The sequence below is a fragment of the Canis lupus genome, chromosome 6, assembly GCF_003254725.2.
Source record: "Canis lupus dingo isolate Sandy chromosome 6, ASM325472v2, whole genome shotgun sequence".
In the NCBI taxonomy this organism is placed as follows: Eukaryota; Metazoa; Chordata; class Mammalia; order Carnivora; family Canidae; genus Canis; species Canis lupus.
Genome location: NC_064248.1, coordinates 60,803,181 through 60,810,948, shown reverse-complemented (window position 1 = coordinate 60,810,948; position 7,768 = coordinate 60,803,181). Strand labels below are relative to the sequence as shown.

Here is a 7,768-nt window from a genome sequence, read left to right as displayed (position 1 = left end):
CAATATTTCTTGTAATTAAATATTCTTCTAAAACATGATTTTTTAATGGTGCAGAGTCTAAACATATGGCTGTTGCCAAATTTATTTAATTATTTTCTCTATTTTGAGTATTTAGGTTGTTTACAATTTTATATTGTAAACAATACTGTAATATGAATCTTTGATTTTTAAATCTTTGCAAGTATTTTTAGACAAATTCCTGGACACTGACTCCTGAACTGTTTTAGGATTTTTAACATATTTAAGTTCAGAAAGGTTATACTGCTTCACACACTTAAGCAGTATGCATGAGCGTATATATTCCCCTGAATCTTCTACAACATTGAGAAGTAACATTTAAAAAATCATAATTTAATAGGCGTGGGGAAAAAGCATCTCATTTTGTTTGAATTTATATACCTTGATTACTGGTCAGTTTGCCCATTTTCTTTGCATTTAGTGGCCACTTATGTTTCTTTTGTGGAATGTCTGCTCCTAGGCTTTGCCTATGTTTCTTTTGCTGTGTTTGTCTTTTCTATTTTGAACAAGTCTTTGGTGACAGATCCTTTGGTGGAATACCACATATGGGCCCAGAGACAGAACTACTGGGTTCTGCAGTTTCCTTATCTTTAAGATAGGATAATTTTAGATGGATCCACAAACTGTTTTAAAATAGTCAAGTATTAGCTATTTCAGACAATTCAACCCAAAGACTTTGTCTTACCTCTCTTCCAGGGAGCTTAAGAGAGTCAAATGAGTTGAGTAGGCAAATGTTTTATGAACAACAAACTCGAACCAAAGTAAGGAATTCAACAGCACATCCATGGTAATCTAGGCACAAACCATTTTACCCACAGTAAAAATCTCACTTATTTCTCATCACAACCCTCTGAGTATATTCTTTCCCCCGTTCAGCAGATGAGGAAACTAAGGTCCATAGCTCACAAGGGACAGAACCAAATATTAGCCTGGGATGTTGGGCCCCCTGGCTGGTGATCTCTCTACTGTGAGATCTTGCTTCTCTCCAAGTCCTTCATAAAGGCCGGTAAACGAATTTCCTCCCAGACATAATCTACTTCCGTGGCATGCTAGCAATGGACAGTAGCCAAAGCTGTGCAGACAGTCTGGATCAGCACGGTGACCGACCAACTCTCATTAACAACATAAAGAGCATTATTGAGTGCAATTATTTTCTTTGGAAGTGATTGTATTTCCGAGACTTGCAATTTTGAACACCTATCGATGTGTTCGGTTCATAGGGGTAACTGCTATGATGATTTGGAATCATGGCCGTCCTGGGTAATTCCTTAGGTCATTGTCATTTACGGTTGCCTAGGTTATGAGAAGGCAGATTCACATCCCTTATAAAGCAATTGGGAGAATAATGCCTTTAGAGTTCTGAAATTTCCAAAGAGGTATCATGTGCTTCATAGTCCCTTACCTCTCCATCTGGGCATGTGAGAATAAACAAAATCCCTGGAAGAATAATATTTCTAGAAATATGAGGAAAAGCTTAATTTCTTTCATTTTATATCCAGATGTTTTCCAGCAGGAAGGAAAATCTCCATAGAATGTAAGGTTCCCAAACAAATAAAACTTCCAAAAGAATTTTCCTTTTAGCAGATCTCATTGTATTACTTGCAAACTGGCTGGTGAATAAAAGATGCTTTGAAGTTTGCATAGTCAATTAAAAATGTTTCTTAGGGACAAGGAGACACATTCATAATCTATCAATGGGTATTTTTTTCTTGATCATCTCCTGTGCTTAATCTTTATATGTAGCACTTAAGGAACTAAAGCAGCCGTTAGAATTTATGAAGAAGACCCTGGACTAGGCAGTGGGGAGATGCCAGAAGGAATAAGTCTTGGTCAGTGACCAAAGTGGCCTTGCAAATTAGGAAGGGGATTAAGTCTAAGGCAGAAAACTATACATTTCATGAAGAAAATGCTTCCACATAGGAAATCCTGTAGGAGTCCCAGTGGAAAGGGATCCCCTCTGCCTATGGAGACTCTGCAGGGGAGGAGGTGGCACGGGGGATGGGCAGGCTTTGGACAGCCTGAGGATGGAGGTAGCAGATTCCAGGTGAAGAAGACCATAGAGGTCAAGCTGAGGGGGATACAGTGCATGGGGTGAGGGAGAGATGGGTCAGGCTGGGCTGGTAGGTGGAAGGGAAAGTGGGTGCTGAGGCCAGAGGAGAGAGCCCCAGCAAAATGAGCCTCCTGGGGTTGCTGCCCTCCGCTGTGCTTCTCCCCACATCCTAGTCCCCCGCAGGGTACCCTTCACAGGAGGTGCTCCAGGAGAGCGCTTCAGGATATCCTTAAACTCAGGAAGGGGCGTCTGGGTGGCTCAGCAGCAGTTGGGTGTCTGCCTTCGGCCCAGGGCTTGATCCTGGAGACCCGGGATCGAGTCACACATCAGGCTCCCTGCATGGAGCCTGCTTCTCCCTCTGCCTGTGTCTCTGCCTCTCTCTCTCTCTCTGTCTCTCATGAATAAATGAATAAAATCTTTAAAATTTTTTTTAAAAATCCAACTTTAAAATAAATAAATATAAATAAACTCAGGAAATGAACAAGTGAAAGAACAAAGACCAGAATAGCAATAAAAGAGGACAGTGCCTTCAGGTTTGTGGAAGGACATTGTTATGTCTAATTCACTCTCTGGGCATTTTGTAAATTGGTACATTTATCTCCTAATATAGTTGAATCTCCCTTTTCAGACTGGTAGTTAGTTGCCTGAAAAAGTCAATTAAGAATATTATAGAAAACTATGTACTTATTTCTTAAATATTTTTATTTTATTTTAGCATATATAAATGAGCTTCCATTTACCAGGTTTTTTGGGTTTTTTTGTTTTTTGTTTTTTTAATATAGAGCCAAGGCTTTTTCTTTGAGTAAAGGGTGCACTGATTGGATCTTCTCCAGTAGTTTTGCATAAGCCACACCCATAACTCAATACCTGTGATTTCTAGTTGGTTTCTTTTAACATAGGAAGCAAATTGAAAGACACCTGTGAAGCAATCTGAATGCAGGGCCATTTTGAATTTTACTCTTTTACCCAGTTATTCACAATTGTTTTGCCACATCTCATTAAACAGCATTTTTTTTTTTTTAGCAACAGCCTTTATTCTTTCCAGATTATTCTAGTTTAGTTTTCACAGAAACAGCCTTTTTTTGTCCCCAGAACTCACATTTCATCAGGTTTCATAATATTGACCAAAATTACGTAATTATAATAACAAGGAAATTTGGAAGAAAGAGTCTAAGCAACAACACAACCAATTCTTGGTAATCACACACTTGAGATTGTAGGAGTAGAAGCCTTTGGGTAACTAGAGAGGGCCCTGCTGTTGGATGTTCACATGCTGAGGGCCTCTGTGTGTCCTCCAGAGGGACGTGAGAGTGCCTGTGACCTAAGCAGCTGGGCAGCTAGTTAGTCTCAAATGAGAGAGTTTCTAGGGTTCTAGTAGCATCTCTTTGCACAATACACTGAAACCTCAACCAAACCCCATGCATGTCCCACACACTTGATGCAAAGCCCATCTGCCTTTGAGTGCAGCTGAGGTGTCTAACCTTAGAAATGCTAAGGAGATCCTGCTCTAACACATTTACTTATCACAGGGTCCCATGGGGTGGCCTTCACAGCAAGTGTTTGAGTGAAGCTCCAGGGTGTGTAATTGTTTTAGCATAAATCAGTCCAAAATGGGGAGGAAAGCTCTTGGGGATCATGGAACAGTGCTTGGCATGTTGCTAATATGTATTAAATAGCTCCAAATAAAAATGGACATGGCTTTCTGCTACACTAGGCAGATTGCTTGGCTCTCTGGGAGTTGAGTACTTGGAGGAGAAAAATGAAGGCTTCCAAGACTCTGGCTGGTGTCCTAGCAAAATTCATTTTCCCTTGTCAAGGTTACTGGTTCCCTGCAGGAAGGAAGGGAAGGCAGGCCCACCTGAGCATGTCAGGCCAATGCCTTAAACCCTGATGATTCATGTCCGCACCAAGCAGGCACAATGACCTCCCGGGAAGAGAACCTGGGCAGTGGGGGTGGGGGTGGGGTGCGTGGTGGTGGTGGTGGTGGTGGTGGTCAGGAGCCAGCCATCCTTTTCTTCCTTGTGCAGAACTGGCCACGTAACCTAAAGAAAATCCTTTGATCCCTGAGTGCCTACTTTTTTTTTTTTTTTCTCTAAAATGAGGGTAAGTTGAAAGTATTTTGGAAAGTCGTTCACTGTTCATGACAAGCCACGCACTATTCAGGGGCAAGAACCATACAGCCATTTGCTGCTCATCCTGTCTTCACTTGAAGGAACTGAGTAGGATCTGACTGATGCTGGACTCACCAGTGGTCCACCCACAAGAGTTAATTAGTGTGTCTGCCCTGGAAAGTGATCCTGCCCCTCAGGATTGTCCTTGGACCAGGAAGATCATTGCCTTAAAGAATATGGGGGAGTCAGGGAGTTGAAATACTGCGGTTGTTTTCATTGGTTTTTCTAACTTCTGAATGCTCTGAGGATTTTTAAGATCCTTTGCACCTACCCCATCTCCCTTCTCCGAATAGTCAGCACCTCCATCTTCTCGAACCTCCACCACTGAGCACATGTTTAGAGCCTCCCATCGTGGAGCAGCAGCATGGCCTTTCTCTGCATCCCACCCACCTGTGGAGTCGTGAAGTCAGGTAGCAGAGGAGGCAAAACAGCTCAGCTAGTGACTCCAGGAGCCCTGGGCCTTGTGATCCCATCCCTGGGAACTTGGTGCTCCCCGTTATGGGGAGAGGAGTCAAAGACGCTAACGGGGGAGTCAGCTGGTAAAACGTTCCATTACCGTGTACGAAATGTCACTGCCATTAAAACAAGTGAAACCAAAATAGAACAGGGGCGAGCAAAATGGATGATGGTTACATCTGATAAGGAACAAGTGAACCTGTAGTTCTTCCTGTTTCATAGTGGCTCAGGCCCAGAAAAGGGTTTAGAATGTGTTTCTGGAAGTTGTATAAAACAAGACTTTCTTTAGAGCTACCTTTGAGACCTGGGGTTGGGGTGAGGAGGACTAAGAAGTGGAGGCCCAGGGAGGGAGCTCTGAGCACTGGCAGGGTTGGGAGGGCCCCAGGCAGCCGGGACCAGGTGACACTGCCATCTGGCTCCAGTTTCGTGGGCTTTGGAAAGTAAGTCAGTGTTCTGAAGGCAAGGCAAGAAGGTTCCCAGTGCCAGGGAACAGAGTAAATGAGAATTTGTCTCTAGGCCACGGATTCTGGAATTTCCCATAATTAACATTCCAGCTGAACATTCAAAAGGCCCAGGCTTTTGGTAGGACTGTAAATTAAAGCGGGATAAACTATTTAGAGTCTAGTTATGAGGGCAATGGTCTAGGAAACCATTGCATTTGTTATCTGTGAATTGTGACTCAGTTTTTGCATCTGTAAAGTGGCAATAGATTCAGAAATTTAAAAAATGTTAATGCTGGAACAGATCTTAGAATTAATCTAGTCTAATGCCTTTATTTTGGAGAAAAGGATCCTGAAGCCAGACAGGTGAAGCTTGTTACTCTAATAATATTACTATTGATAGAATAGTCCTGTGCTGAATGACCTAAGTATAGAAATTCATTTAATCCTCACATATTCTATTATCCCTACTTCACAGATGAGTAAACTGAGACCTCAGAAGGTTGAGCATCTTGCCCAAGGTCATGCAGTAAGTAATGGGCACAACTGGGACTTAAGCTCAAGTCTAGTGTGTTCTGGATTCCAATATCTTAGAGAAATAGGTCACAGCCACACATGCAGAAAACTTTTCTTTTTCACATCTCAAGGGTCTGGAGAGGATCATAAATGTGAGATGTAAGGAAGAAAATGGTGCATTTTCAAACAACCTCATGCTGTATCGTCTGACAATAGCAAAGAGGAAGAGTGCTATGTGTCAGATACTGTATTAATTTATATGCCTGGATCACATTAACCATTTAATCCTCGCTTCAGCTCTATAAGTGATCTTATTATTCCCATTTTATAGATTAGTAACCTGAGGTGCAGAGATGAGTCAAGGTCACATAGGCAATAAATGGCCGAGTCAGGATATGAACCCGTGATCCTCACCTCTCTGCTCTACATACATCTGGCATGCCTGTTATTGAATATGCTTCCACAGAACTATAATTGTTGTTTAATATATAACAACATTATATATAGAATAACAATTTACATTTATTATGATGGCTTTGATCATTAAAGATAGATTAAAATGTAATCTCCAGGGTGGATCTTATTGTACTCAAATATTTTGAAGATGAGTAGTCCCGTTTAGTCTCCAGATAACACTTCTAGATTAGCATCTCAATCCCTGACCATTCACCCATAAGGATCTATTTGCTTAGGACAAAGGGATTGACCTGGCTGCCTCGCACCCTGGCTCTGCTCTTTCCTTTTCGGAATTGGTTGGGAACCCTGCCCTGCCTTTAGTCTCAGCTTTGCCTCCTCTGATTGGCGGTATTGAAGTCATGTTGCAGATGGGATAAACATTAGGTTTTGTGAAATTGTGGCAGGCATTAGTGTTGAAAGGTACAGAATGAAATTACTTAAAGTAGAAGCTCTTTTCCAAATGATTTCATGTCTAAGATTTAAATTATTCACTTGAGAAATTAATCAGTTTGCATTTTAGAAGTTACTGTGAGGTGTTTTTTTTTTTTTTTTTCTTTTCTTTTGCCTCTAATGGATAATTTGAGGGACTTGGCTTTTATATTAAGAAGATAAAACATGAGTTTGCAAAGTTAACATCTGATCTTATTGCCTGGTGGGATGCCTAGGAAAAGGATTCTCTGATAAGTCTTGGATCCTGAGGTGCTTGAGAGCAAGAGCTACATATATGCTATTCTCTTTGTCTATTATTTAATGCAGAATCTTGCATAACTGGATACTGTACACTTGCTTGTTAAATGATATAGAGGAGCTGATTTGAAAAGCGGAGGTCCTGACTACAGAGTTGACCCCTTTCTGGGCTAACCATCCCTCCTTACTTGGCCTTCTTTGTCTCAGCTGCCTGCCAGCATCTGGCTATGAGCTGGGTGGTCATCCCTGTAAGACACAGAATGGGTTCATAAAGCTGATAAGAGTGTATTTTATTGAGCCTATTCCTTTTTTTTGGAATAAGGCCCACTGAGTCATGCCAGTCTTCTTAGCTTTTCCTCTTACATGGTAATTTCTGAATCTGAGCACGAAACTGGCCCCAGGGTGTCTATCTGTTGTTCTTAAGCCCATGAACAACTTCCACTCTTTTGCTTATCTATTTGTTTAATTTTTCTACCCATTTTCAACTCTTTAAGAAAGAATTACTCTTCCACTCTCTATTAGCAACCCATGCCTCCTTCCTTTTTCTTCACTTTAGTTACATTTTTTTTCTTTTTCTTTTTTTTAAAAGATTTTATTTATTTATTCATGAGAATACACAGAGAGGAGAGAGAGAGAGGCAGAGACACAGGCAGAGGGAGAAGCAGGCTCCATGCAGGGAGCCTGACGTGAGACTCAATACCGGGTCTCCAGGATTACACCCTGGGCTGAGGCGGCGCTAAACCGCTGAGCCACTGGGGCTGCCCTAGTTTTACATTTTCTAAGGAGAGATCTAGTCTTAAAATTGTCATAGCTATGGTTTGTTGAATGCCACTGTGTATCTGGATCTGTGCTTGGAACTTCATTACTAATTTGTAATAATGGCCATCACTGTACATTTACTATGTGCCAGGCACTGTGCTAAGTGGTTTATAGACACTGGTTCATTTAATCCTTATCACAACTTTATGAGGTGA

General features: G+C 41.5%; 1 long non-coding RNA gene across 1 annotated transcript in view; it reads left to right on the top strand.

Moving 5' to 3' along the window:
- Nucleotides 1-5,248: 5,248 nt before the first annotated feature.
- Nucleotides 5,249-7,768, top strand: part of LOC118354918 (uncharacterized) — a 32,189-nt gene continuing 29,669 nt past the window's right edge. Inside the window, exons 1-2 of the long non-coding RNA XR_004816333.2 lie at nt 5,249-5,277; nt 5,614-5,664. This is a non-coding gene — a long non-coding RNA (uncharacterized LOC118354918). The remainder of the gene's footprint in view (nt 5,278-5,613; nt 5,665-7,768) is intronic.